The following is a 14,953-nucleotide window of genomic DNA, read 5'->3' as shown; positions in this document are numbered from 1 at the left end:
GTAATCAACCCCTCCCCGTACAGTGTTACGTTGGTGCGAGGGGAATGTCTCGGCAGCGTGGAACCCCTCGAAGACGCACAAGTTATGGACGAACCCGATGACACGCACGGCCGCAGTTCCAGTACGCTCAGTGCTGTTTCGATGTCTGGTTCATCACCCGCTGACGTGTTTGGTTCCACCATAGCTGACAACCTTACGCAGGTCCAGCGTTCCCAACTTCTGGACCTGTTGGAAGAATTTCGCTCTTCTTTCGATGTCGCTCAAACGTCTCTCGGTCGCACGTCGGCCGTTACACACGGCATCGATACTGGCGCCCACCTGCCACTGCGGCAACGTCCATATCGCGTATCTCCCACAGAACGCCGTGTAATCACCGAGCAAGTCGACGACATGCTTCGACGCGATGTTATTCGACCCTCCAACAGCCCTTGGGCGTCTCCTGTCGTTCTTGCTGCGAAGAAGGACGGTTCTGTGCGTTTCTGTGTCGACTACAGACGACTCAACAAGATCACTCGTAAGGACGTGTATCCACTGCCGCGAATAGACGATGCGATTGACAGCCTGCAAGGCGCCGAATTCTTTTCATCCCTCGATTTGCGCTCAGGCTACTGGCAAGTACCTATGGCTGACGACGCTCGACCGAAGACCGCCTTTGTCACGCCCGACGGCCTGTACGAATTCAACGTCATGCCGTTTGGGCTGTGTAATGCGCCCGCCACCTTTGAGCGCATGATGGATACCGTTCTGCGCAACCTGAAATGGCACACGTGCTTGTGCTACCTCGACGACGTCGTCGTTTTTGCTCCGGACTTTTCCACCCATCTTCAACGCCTACGGCATGTTTTGACGCGTTTGAGCGACGCCGGTCTGCAACTGAATATAAAGAAGTGCCGATTTGCAGCACGGCAGCTGACAATCCTCGGCTACGTCGTGTCCAAGGACGGAATTCTCCCCGATCCAGGCAAACTTCGCGCCGTGACCGAGTTCCCGAAACCTACGTCCGTCAAAGAACTGCGCAGTTTCGTAGGACTGTGTTCCTACTTTCGGCGCTTCATTCGAAATTTCGCGACTATCATATCGCCTCTGACGAAGCTCCTCGGAAGTAACGGGCCCCTCCATTCATGGTCGTCCGAGTGCTACGACGCTTTCGAAAAGCTCCGCCGTTTGTTGACGTCGCCTCCCATACTACGCCACTACGACCCTGCGGCTCCTACAGAGGTACATACAGACGCTAGCGGTGTTGGCCTTGGCGCTGTCCTTGCGCAGCGCAAACCAGGGTTCCCTGAATATGTCGTGGCATATGCAAGTCGTACGCTTACTAAAGCCGAGACCAATTACACCGTCACCGAAAAGGAATGCCTGGCGATCATCTGGGCCCTTACGAAATTCCGACCTTATTTGTATGGTCGCCCATTTGATGTGATCACCGACCATCATGCACTATGCTGGTTGTCGTCAATGAAGGATCCCTCAGGTCGCCTCGCCCGCTGGGCACTTCGCCTGCAGGACTACGATATCCGCGTGCTGTACCGCAATGGACGCCAGCATGCTGACGCCGACGCACTCTCGCGCTCCCCCTTGCCTGACGACAATACCCATAGCTCAGTGTCTCACAATGCCGTTTCTTCTATCGACATTCACACCATCGCTACTGAACAGCGCAAGGATCACTGGACCGCCTCATTGATAGACTTGCTGACTGATCCATCGGCAACACCATCCACTCGCGCGTTGCGTCGTCAAGCCCACCATTTCGCCGTTCGCGACGACCTCCTCCACCGACGCAATTACGGCGACCGCCGCCAGTGGCTACTCGTAATACCCCGCAGTCTGCGTTCCGACATATGCGAATCGTTCCACTCTGATCCGCAGTGCGCACACTCTGGGGTATTGAAAACTTACCACCGCATTCGCCAACGGTACTTTTGGCGAGGGATGTACCGCTACGTGCAGAAGTTCGTTCGCTCCTGCATTGATTGTCAGCGCCGCAAAACATCAACGCACCTGTCGCCGGCAATTCTGCAACCTCTGCCTTGCCCTGACCGGCCGTTCGGGCGCGTTGGCATAGACTTGTATGGACCACTTCCTCTAACGTCGGCTGGTAATCGCTGGGCCATCGTCGCTGTTGACCACCTTACGCGATACGCCGAAACTGCCGCCCTCCCAGCGGCTACAGCGCGCGATGTTGCTTCCTTCCTGCTTCACCGATTCATGCTGCGTCACGGTCCACCCCAGGAGCTGCTCAGCGATCGAGGTCGTGTCTTCTTGTCGGAAGTCGTCGAAGCCATCCTGAAAGAGTGCCACGTTGTTCACCGGAAAACTACTGCTTACCACCCGCAGACGAATGGCCTCACCGAACGCTTTAACCGCACGCTCGGCGACATGCTCTCGATGTACGTCGCCGCCGATCACACCAATTGGGATGCCATTCTGCCATTCGTCACCTACGCCTATAATACCGCCCCTCAGAGCACTACTGGTTTCTCCCCCTTTTTCTTATTGTACGGCAGACACCCGTCGCACACAATCGACACAATCCTTCCATACAAGCCGGATCCGTCTGAGTGTGCGCCTATTTCTGCCACAGCCAGACTTGCTGAGGAGTGTCGGGAGCTTGCCAAGACGTTTACTACGCATGACCAAGAGCGGCAAAAGAGCATTCGCGGTGACACCACCACTTCTTCGCCCACGTTCAGCCCTGGAGCACTCGTATGGCTCTCAGTCCCTACCACTGCACCTGGCCTCTCTTCCAAACTGCTGCCCAAGTACGACGGCCCCTACCGTGTCGTCGAACGCACATCCCCGGTCAACTACCTGATCGAGCCCATTGAACCATCTTCGGACATGCGCCGTCGAGGGCGCGACATTGTCAACGTCGAGCGCCTTAAGCCCTATCATGACCCGCTCATAGTGACAAGCAGTTAGGTCGCCAGGCGGCTCCCTTTTTCGTACCCGGGGTAATTGTAGCGAAGCGTTGTTAGTCTGTAATGGGTCGCCCTCTCGAACGCTTTCTAGTGGGTCGTCCCCTTCGGCTCCGCTCCTCGCGCTCAGAGCCCGCGCTCTGTCTTGACTGTCGCCGTTGTGCTTCGTCGACTAGTGCTGTCAATAAACGCCTTTATAATATATATATATATATATATATATATATATATATATATATATATAGGCCCCAACGAAAAATAATTCAGAAAAATGCTTCCGAAGCGCGCAATCGAACCAGGGACCTCTTACTCCGCAGCGAGTGGCGCTAACCACTACGCCACGAAACGCCGATCCTCTACGTAGTTAACGGCGAGCGTTATATACACACCCTTTACCGCTGGACGGACTCAGAGACGGCAGGCGCTTATAAGCGTTCCTTCATTACCAGCGAGATGGCGCTAAGAGCGCGACGGGCGCATTTAAAAGGCGTCGGCTCGCCCGCTCGCTCGCTTTATTTGCGCATGGAGAACCTTGCTCTTCCGCTGTCTGCTCGCGCGGTTTTCTCGTGGTGAGGGCAAGAGGGATGTTTCGAGCTTTCGCCGTGATGTCCGCGCTCATGTTACGGAGCGCACTAAAGTCACTCGAGCTCAAGGGACGCCGCTAAACAAACAAACAGAAGATGAGCGCGAACTATCAAGTGTCACAGCTCGACACTTGAAGCACGCTAGTTTCCTTCGCTGCTTCGGCCGCCTTTGCAACAGGAGCGCTGTTCAAACTGAGAGTATCCACTGGCGAGCCTCACGTCATATAGCATTGGTTTCTTGCTATCGCATTCATTGCTTCGCCCTTGCGGCGAAAGTGTGACTTTTTTTTCTGAGCTCCGCGAAATCAAGGTCCACAATTTCGAACGGCTTGTTCGACTGCTTTGTCACGGTGATTTCATTCCCGCGGGGCTTATATATTGCTTTGCATATTTGGCACCGGTGGCAATATCTGACATATTCTGAAATATCCTGCTTCATTGTTTTCCATAAAAATCTTCGCTTGAGTTTCCAATATATCCTCCAGAAACCATTGTGGCCGCCAGAGTCTGGAGAGTCATGATAAAGCTGTAATATTCTGTGAGACTCGTCTTAGGTACCTGCATGCTACTATTCTTTAAAATCATTTCTTCTGTACCATCCCAGAGAAGCTGGTTAACACACATTTCTGAATTTGCAGATACAATCAGTATCGACAGTATCTGCGTTTGGTAGCTTGGCTCCTGGCTTGTGAGCAACATCGAATGTAAATTGCTGTATTTTACTGACCCACCTGCGAGCCTTCCTTTGGGTTCGATAGGCTGAGTATATGCGGCATTTTTTTAGATGCGAAGCAGCTCTTTGACTAGCCTGTGTAACGCTGTCCCTCCGTCCGCACAAACGCGAGGCAGCGCGCTTCCCTCGGCGCAGGTGTTGGAGCGGTGCCAAGTAGGTCACGCCGCAGCTGAGCGTTGACGTCACGCTCCCCTCGCGCGCTTCCCTCGCAGGTGCGCGCGTACGTCACTCTCTCCCTCACCCACCGGAGCGCCCGCAGCTGCCGGCTCCAACGCCCGCTCGCCTCTCGTGTCTACGTTTCAAACAAACGTTTACACCAGTAAACGCTACACCGAGTTTCGCTTCAAACGAATCTTCCAGCGCCCACCGCAGCACCCGCGTTAGCGTCGTTCAACCCGTGACGCCACCCGCGCGCAACGCTGCTGCTTCGCATCCCATCAGGGTTCCCTTCGGGGAGATGGTCCAATTTTTTTTTTCAAAAAGAGCCAAATGCAGAAACCGAAACTGGGCAAAATTTTACGGGAGCGTAAATTGCACTTAAGTATCTTTAATTTCTAAAACAGTTGGAATCAAAATGGGGCCATTCCTGATTGGAACGGGAACTCAAAAGGCAGTTTCTAATCAAAAATGAGCCAAATGCTGCATCTGTTTCAATCGAACTGAGCCACATTCATTAGACCAGCGCTGCGTCAACAATAGTGACCAAAACAACTAACATGGACTTATCCAATCTGTTTCATTTGTGTCCTCGTTGCTTTGCTATCGTGCTTACGTTCCACAATTAGTTTTTCTAGGGCGATTTCGCATTTACTGATGGACATGACGTTACATGGCAAAACTCGAATATAAAGAGTAAAAGGCCCACTTTTCTACTTATTTCTGCCTCTTAGCGTTTTTTTTCTCGAGTTTAGCGCTGCAGTATCATGTCGTTCTTTCGCTCGAAGACGACCAACTTGAAATAAAAGATATATGAAATGAACGTATTGGGCACCGATCTATTCCTTGAAGAAGAGGTTATCCGAAACGGCACGGCATAAAACGAGCTCCGAAGAAGTGCTGGAGCACTTTTCAAGGCCTTCAATAGATGCCAAGAACAAGAAAACGCTGCCGACAATCCAGAATAGAGCGCGTTTTGCCAGGATGGACCACTCGCTCTTCAAGTCTAGTCGCTGCCATTACGCGCATGTGACGGAGGACGGCGCCGACAGAGGCAGAAGGATGATGTTAATTTTATCACAAAATATTGCTATACCGTACATTCGCATTGTTTTAGACTTCTTTTATGAGCTAATTCAAGCCGAAATTAAATGTTCCAATCTATAAGAGCCAAATACAAAGGTTACTCCTGAATACCGACGATAGTGGGCTACTGTGGAACCTCGGTGATACGGTCATGGCTCATACGAATTTCGGGGTGATACGAATTTTTCTTTGATCCCGGCTCATTGGATTCCAAGGAAAGAAGTATGGTTGTTTCTAACAGATTTTCACCACGCGACGTTTGATACGAACGTACGCTACCGCGCAGGTACGTAGAGGCATGGAGGAAGGAAAAATAAGGAGAGGCCCTGACGTCACGTTCGTGAAGCCTCCGCATCGCAAACACCCGCATCATCTCCTAGCGAAGGAGCCTCGAAACATTTCGCGATTTCCGCCGTGTCGTTCGCAAGCGCATGCGCGATTCGAGCCTTTTTTTTTTCGCCATGCCAGCGGCGCCGCGCGGCGCAGTCGATTCACGCATGCTGCTCCTTGTGTGTGTTCTTTAGGAAAGCTACGCAATGCCCAGCTGTTGCGTATACCTAGTGCAAATCGCGTGCACTGCGGACAGTACCGGGTGTCACTTTTCATGTGTACGTACACGTTCGCTTCACTGCTGATCACTAATGCATGGTATTTGCATGCGAAGGTCTCGGATGTGCGCTCTGTTGCTTCTTACTCATTGTGTCAATTCGGAACACACTGAACTTTTGTTTTTGGCGTCTGACGCGCCGTACATAACATGCGCCGAAGGCATCGTACGTCTTTAGAGGCTGTGTCGTTCAACGAAAGGGCAATAAACTAATGTTGTTGTTATCGGACTACGTGATGTATGTATTTTGCGGTGTGCGCTCGCTGCGTGCTTGTTGTGTGCGTACTGGAATTACAAACTTTACGTGCACGATCGCGTACACAATACAGCGGTGTCCTCTTTTCGACGTGAAGTTACGTCAACTATAGGTTGGCGTTGCGCCGAATAGCTACTACGCTCACTCCATATACACGAACAAAGAACCGCTGATCCGGCAACAGATCGGGAAATCGGGCTACGAGAAAGGGAAGGCCTAACGCCCAGCAGAACGCGTAAGTCACTGCTTGTGAGTTCGAATACAATGATGCAGGGGCTGAACGTTTTTGATCACGGCACGTACCGGTATTCTGTACTGTTGCACAAAAACGCTCCACGCAGAATTTCAGCACGCAGCGCTCGGGCCTGCCACGCACGAACAGCCTGGTAAACGTCTGCTTGCAACATTTTACTGCGTGCGAACCGCACAATACGCGCTAAGTTTACGCCGGGACTACAAATCTGCGCAGAAGCTAACCACCGCGGAGAGCACGCCGCGGGGCGTCTGCTGTTTTGTTTGCCCCATACCGGTTTGTTTGCCCCATAAATCTGACGTCACTTCCGCCACACTTTTCGCAATGCATTGAAATACGATAGGGTCTCTCCTTAGTATTCCTTCCTCCATGCGTAGAGGCTCTGTCCGCGCTGTCGCAGAAGACGCGCCAAGCACGTGCGGGCTAGAGTCACTGGAAAATCAGAGTACCGCAAAGGTAGGCTGCACGGGGGCAACATTGGGTGGCGGCGGCCATGTCCCTTCCAGACCGTCCGGCGCGTTGCTAGCGTGTGTTGAGAAGTGACCGATCTTTTAGCCTCAGGGCCGTGTTACGCTCGGCAGAACGGCATTATGTGTGTGTGTTTCTTCAAGGGGATATTAGAAGTGATTTCGAGTCATCGACAGGTATGGATCGACTGCGCGGTTAGCGGTGTAACTAATGAAACGTACGGCCAATGTTGCCATGTGCTCGCGAACTCTCTTCATGGCTTCATCGGTCTCTTTTCGTGTCACGCCCGGGCGTGTTCGCTAGGTCCGGATCTGTAAACATAGTTGCATTAGCGCAGTGACATCGTGCGAGATGCCATTTACTTCGACATTTGGTGAATCTTGACTGTTTGCGCTAGCTTTGCAGTCGGTGTTCAGGTTCACTGCACTCGAGAACGTTATCGAACATCGAGAACATTCAACATTGCGTCCTTCGACTGACTGCTGACGCATAGCTTGCTTGCGCACCGTGCTTGCTGTTCAACTGGTTGACATGTGTAATAGAAGTTGTGTGTGTACGGTAATTGGAAATTGTGCGCGACGTCTTGATTAGGAACGCCAGCAGCCGAACGCACGGGCGAATCGGCGTGCGGTAGGTAGGTGCGATACGTAGAAAATAGGCCATCAAAAATTATTGACATCACTACTTAATTGTTTCATTTCCTATTTCTTGTCTCCTCAATATTCCCAACGTTGCAATGAATTCGCAAATATGTTGCTGTGTTCTGACAAACAGTTCTTTTGTTGGCGTTGCCACCGCGTAAACAGCTGGGTTCGGTTTCTGCACTGCTGAACTTTTTTTTTCATAATGCACTCTTATTAAAACTTCCTCGGCACGGTGCTTTGTTCTTTTGATCAGAAATAGCTCATCCCGGAATTTTTAAAGCGCATGCTACTGCAACACAGTATGTATATAGACCTAGGGCTCGCATAAAATCGACTCCCTCAAAGCGTGGTATCTGTTTTTTTATGCTGTGACCAGTTCTCACCAACTATACAGTATTTTAAGGGTACGCTCGGTGCAATGCAGCATTAGCAGCATTTTTTTTGTAACAAATGTAAAAATACGCTTGATAACATTGCCTTATACCAAGTTTATTAACAGAGTTCCAGCTCCTGTTTTGTGCAATGCCAATATCATGCCACAATTGCCTTCAAGGTATACCAGTAAACAGTTATTATTTTATAAATCTTTGATTTCGCTCTCGTGCGTGACACGCTTATAGCTCGGATAGCATGCGTAATCTGTTCAACAGATCGAGATATAAACAGCCGAGCAAATAGAAAGGTATGTAGTTCAATATCGCTGACCATAGCGAACCGAAAAGGTGAAGTATCCTGTCGCATAAAATCTTTTCCAGCAAAGTTAGTGCAGTTCACTGCAGGAAGGAGTGTTATTCGAGGGGGGCGAATTCGTTGAGGGCAACTATGCAGCCACGTAGAACGGCGCTCTTTGACATTAATTTTTCCCACACGGCAAACGAGATTCCCAGAGTCGCTCACCAGTAACGTTCGATTGATGGTGAGCTACTCTCTTCTGGCATCTGGATGCAGTGGCGTAGCCAGGGAGTGGCACGCCGGGCCCGTGCCCCCCCCCCCCCCCCCCGAAAAAAATGTCTGCTTACGCCCCTGTCTGCATGACGCGTTTAAAAAAGCGACGAAGTACTTCTGGGGACCGTGGTACTGCTAAATGTCCGGCCACGCTCTGCATTGAACGCTTCTGCATCCAAAGCGCTTGGAAGGGATATGGCGGCGAGAGGTCACGTGATGCGAGTAAGCCAATCGCGTCGGCGGCGGCGCGCGGAAAACAGATGCGATACTCTGAAATTTTTCCAGTGACTCTAGTGCGGGCATGTGCGCCGCGCCGCCGGTGTAAGAAAAATACTTCTCTTGCACTGTGATCAGAGTAAACCTACAGTGACGCGTCGTAGCCTCCGAGGTAGTGTACGTGAATCTTGGAGGCATTGATGCACCTCCGTGTGCCTTCGCGTTTAGATTACAAGCCACGTCCTCCATGCAAGCGATGTCCTCGTGCATGAGACACCCTATAAAGGTGGACGAGGATCCAAAGACCACTAGTGCGGTCTTGGCGAAAGAGCTAGGCCTCACAACGTCAACATGCACGACTGTAGGGGACGCACTTGTGCGGGAATGGCCTAAATCTCTCGAAAAACATCTCCAACCCACCGCGATCAGAAAGTAATAACGTAGGACCACGTTTGTGAAATTTTCTGGCTTTCATCTATCGCTTCAAAGTGTTCCTTAAGTCACTTTTGCCGCAGTACTCGATTGTCATGCAAAAAAGCATACTAAGATTTAGAAGGGGCTACTAGCTGTCGCGGGTCACAACACACCTGGTTCAATAGCTACACACGCGCGCACGGGCCATATATATGAGGGCAGGTATAATTGGTGACGCCTAAAAACTTCACTGGAAATCATTCAGAGCTGTTCGTGACTTTGCTGCGGCCCTGAAAAAGAATTTACGAAAATGTCCTCCAGCTTTGTTTTGTCGCATGCTAATTTTTCTTACTTTCTGGTGATACGAACTTCGGATGATACGAAAATTTCTGGTGGTCCCGCGATATTCGTATCACCGAAGTTTTACTGTATATAGATTTTAGCAGCAAGATAGATTTGATTTATTTAGGGGCATGACCACACTGGCAAAAAATTGTTGAAGCAGGCCCGACGATATTGGCAGCAGCAAAAAAGTGCGTTTTTCTCAGTTTCAGTTAAAGTGCATTTGGCTCTTTTAGAAAAACACGCCACATGTAGGCTTGGTTTTCCGTGAACAGCTTGAAGTGTCTTCTGCCTAGGTAGGTTCTGAAATATCTAAGAGCCATGACAACAGCTAGTGCTTTCTTTTCAGTTGTCGGGTAATTGATCTCAGCCTTTGTGAACATATATGAATAATACCCAATCGTTTTTAGTTCTCTTTTCGTGGACTCACTTTCGTGTCTCTGGTATAACATTACGCCTGTACCATAATGCGAAGCATCAGTGTTCAGCTCAAACGTCTTGGTAAAATCCGGAATCGTTAAAACTGGGTCTGATAAAATTGTGTTGATGAGCTCCTGATACGTTTTCTCGCACTCTTGCGTCCACACGAAAGGAGTGTCCGTTTGTGTTTGCAATCTCGGGCACTTGCTCTTCATGGCGTAATCCTTTATGAAGTATCTGAAATGTCCGGCTAATCCCAAGAATACACGAACAGAATGAACGTCATATGGCTTCGTCAGCTCGGATATGCGCTTTACAGATTCGTGTTTCATGCTCTTTGTACGTCCATCAAAAACTCATCCGAAGAAGGCTACGACATTCTTGAAAAATTCACTCTTGTTTATGTTGACCTTCAACCTTGCTTGGCTTAACGCGTTTACCACCTTAGAGAGATGCAAGCAATGGTCCTCCCATGTTTTGGAGTAGATGACGATGTTGTCTACGTAGACATTGCAGAAGTTACCGATGAAATCCTGCAGCACATTGCTCATCATTCTTTGGAACCACGCCCCCAAATATTTCCACTCGAATGGCAGCCTGTTGTATTCAAACACATCGAAGAGCGTGACATACGCTGTAAAGTGCTTGAATTCCTCCTCGAGTTGAACTAGCCAGTATCCCTTTCAGAGGTCGATGCGAGAGAACCATGAGCAGCTTCCGGTTTCATCGATAATTTCGTCTATTCTCGGCATCGGGTAAGGAAATGGGTCGGTCTGGCGGTTCACAAGCCGGTAGTCGGTGCACATCTTGTATGTCCCATCCTCTTTCGGCACTATAGTAATTGGTGGTGCGAACGAGGATGTAGAAGGCCGAATAATCTATTCATCGACTAAGCCCTGTAGTTCTTGCTTCAACATTAAGGTGCGTATTTGGGCCGGTTGGTACATGTCCAACGATACGCGAAACAGCGCGAAACACGGGACAGTGAATGAGACGGTGCGGCGCGCATGCCCACGCTTGCGTTCCCACGCTCGCACGTGCTTGGCGCGTCTTCCGCGACAGCGCGGACACCACCTCTTCTTACCTGGCCGGTAGCGTGCGTTCGTATCAAACGTCCCTGGGTGAAAATCGGTTCGCAACAACCGTACTGCATTACATTGCAGGCCAATGGGCCTTGGCCGGGACCAACGAAAAATTCGTATATATATATATATATATATATATATATATATATATATATATATATATATATATATATATATATATATATATATATATATATATATATATATATATATTACCACGGGCGCTTCTTTTGTTATGTTTATGTAACTGGTCCGTTACACATGTAATCGCTGCCTTGCGCAAACCACGCCCGAATGGCTGGGAACCTTCCAGATTACTTCAGAATCCTCATATAAGCTTGAGCGCGCAAACGGAACAGTTGAGTTCATTCTGGAACTAACGCGGCCACCAGCGATAAGGCTGAAATGTTCGATGCCGCATGTACAAATGTCGACACACGCCTTACCGCAGAGCAGATTCTCGATGGCCGAGGCTCTGTTCGCCGATTTCAGTGTACAGCGTGTATTGCTGAAGGTTGACTACTTGCCGTTTCACGGCCAGGTCGGCCAAATGAAGTTTCAAGGTGGATATGGATGTGGACACGCCGACTGCTGCCTTCGTCGGCGTCACGACAATAAGGCTATATATATATATATATATATATATATATATATATATATATATATATATATATACATATATATATATAAATATATATATATATATATATATATATATATATATATATATATATATATATATATATATATATATATATATATATATATATATATATATATATATATATATATATATATATATATATATATATATAGCCTTATTGGTAAAAAGAGCGCATTTCTGTATTGTGTGTTCCCTGATAAGTTTTCGTGTTGCACGTCCTCTACTTCGCAAAGCATTGATTCGACTGGATCCAAGGACACTTCCTTCCTCATATATATATATGTGTGTGTGTGTGTGTGTGTGTGTGTGTGTGTGTGCATGCAAGCTCGACACGTGCACAAACGTTATACACAAATGGAATGCCAGGGATGACTATTGAAAACAGAGCAGTACAAAATCCCGAACAAACAGATAACGTATTTTGTTTTTCGTACTCGCAAGCCAACTTACGTCTCACTGTGCCACAGCTGGATCATCATCATCACCATCATCATCAGCCTGTCTACGCCCACTGCAGGGCAAAGGCCTCTCCCATGTTCCGCCAATCAACCCGGTCCTGTGCTTTCTGTTGCCACGTTATACCTGCAAACTTCTTAATCTCATCGACCCACCTAATTTTCTGTCTTCCCCTCACGCGTTTGCCCTCTCTTGGAATCCAGTCAGTTACCCTTAATGACCACCGGTTATCCTGCCGACGTGCTACGTGGCCGGCCCATATCCATTTCTTCTTCTTAATTTCAACTATGAACAGCTGGATAGGCAACCTCAATCTTGTTTTCTACGGCCTTGTCCAACTGATCAAGTGCTGTCATCATGAAAGTTGAAAATACAGGAGCTGGCCTTGACCACATACACTCAATACGTATAAAATCACTCAGATATGTTGTGGCTGAAGCCCTCTGCCATATGGTCACTCTGATTTTTTCCAGAGGACTATTTCCTAAACAAGTGAAGATGGCTAAATAAATTCATACACTTAAGAAGAGCGACCAAACCTTGTTAGATAATTATAGACCAATTTTGGTGCTTCCGTATTTCAGGAAAATAGTCGTACAATTAATAGAAGGAAAGTAGAGAGGTGGACAAGTGCGAAACGATGCATACTTGTAAAATCAGTGCGAACACAACGTACACACGATGGTGTCCTCATCTTGTGGTTCCGTCGTATTCGCGTTGATTTTACAAGCATGAATTAATGGAAATTTCAAGCTATTTCCCTCAATTTAATGTACATTCACTGTCACAGCTAGGGTTTCACATGGGTCTTTCAACATAACACGCTCTTATTAGCTTTATTGGCTGGATCATTAAGACATAGGCGGACACACAGGGGCTACATATAAATGCACTTATATGGCGGACACACAAGGGCTACAAATGCATTTCAAAATGCATTTGCCAATAATCACCATGAAGTGTTTTGCTAAACTAGATAGTTATGATATTACTAGCCCATTTTTAGCACTTACTGAGAATTATCTTTCAAACATGTATCACAGTGTCTACTCTAATCACGCCTTTTTCCTACATAGGCTCATCACGGAAGGGGCACCCCAGGAATCAATACTCGCTCGCTGTTATGTTTGAAATATATTAATGATCCGCACAGTTATTTACACAATTCCAAAAGTTATCTTCCGAGAATACGACGATTGTACCTTCTGCCACAAACCCCATTCAGTGTATGCATGCTGGAAGATTGGTATCATAAGAATTACATAAGCATAAATAATGCTAAATCTCAGTTGGCGGTTTTACATTCTCCTAAAACATTAATGACATTGACATGTAATTTACAGATGCGAATTAGCAATGTAGTAATTAAACAAATAATTTGTAAGAAGTTCCTAGAGGTCATTGCTGATTTTAATCACGAATTTCACGCTGCCATTTATTCAGTAGTTGACAAAATTCGCTTCGGCAGAAGAGCATATAATCGAAACTCGTTCGAGTTTCAGCAAGTTCGAACTCGTTCGAAACTTGCAGAAACTCGTTCGAGTTTCAGCAAGTTTCTATTGATGCTTTTCTAATTCATCGATTCGCAAACAAAAATACAACTAGGCTTGTTCTGTCAAGTAACTTTCTCCTACCTATAGTCGGTACATGTTACAGTAAACAAAGTGCCTCTTTTAGTGTCATTTGAATTTAGAACACTCTAAACCGAGATTTGAAAATGTTAGCATTCAACCGTTTTAGATTGTTTTTTTAACGTACTTGCTTTCGTCACAATAATTACTCTATCAATCAGTTTTTGTGTTGCCTTTATTGATGTTGTTTCATGTGCATTGTATTCATTTATCACACCTCTATATATACAATCGATCCCTTCTTGTGTTTACTAAATATTCCTTGCCAGATTTTGATAGAAAGCTCTCCCACTAGGGATGCAGCAATATCGGTAAATTGACTATCGACAGCATCGATAGTCTTTTTGAACTATTGATAGGGTAAACAAACTATCGATAGTGCCATCGGTGGTACCATCATTAATATTACTAGCGATATTACTGCCGTGTGTGTTATTGCTTTGTTTTGATGTACCCGGGTTTCACCTACAAACACTGTCAGCAACGTTTGACGCAGACAACGCCGTAATGTTTGAGAAGCTTCACGATTGTTTGAGATCATTCTGTTTAAATTACGCGCCGGATGCGAATAGTCAAGTTTATTCGAGAGCTTACGCGAGCACCAGCTATAACGCTGAAAGTATCGATGACTTACATATAAAAGACGACGCGTTCCATCGATGATCCGATTAATCGACGGCCTACGACTGTTCTCGCCGCTATCAGTGCGCAGCGTGTATCACTTGTATTTTGAGTTTTACTTTTCTGGGCACAAGTTCGCCCAATTAAAGAGCTCCGTATTTCGCAATCTTGCCGCAGCATTCTCCACCATCACAACCACGTGATAATACTACCGATAGTGGTGTAAATAATGATGCTGTTGCTGACCGGCCATATTGCGGAAATATTTGCGATAGTCTACTATCACCTTCGATTAACTCCTGAGCAATGTTTGCCTAGAGAAATAAATTATTTCCATAGTGAAATTGGCGGATCATGACTCTCAATAAAGTCATATTCAAAAGGAACCAGTTACACCTTTTAACAAATTTAGTTCTTGAATTTTTTTAAATTTTGAAATAAAAAATCTGAC

This window comes from Rhipicephalus sanguineus, chromosome 8 (genome assembly GCF_013339695.2).
Source record: "Rhipicephalus sanguineus isolate Rsan-2018 chromosome 8, BIME_Rsan_1.4, whole genome shotgun sequence".
NCBI classification, from domain to species: Eukaryota; Metazoa; Arthropoda; class Arachnida; order Ixodida; family Ixodidae; genus Rhipicephalus; species Rhipicephalus sanguineus.
This window is presented reverse-complemented; position numbering follows the sequence as displayed.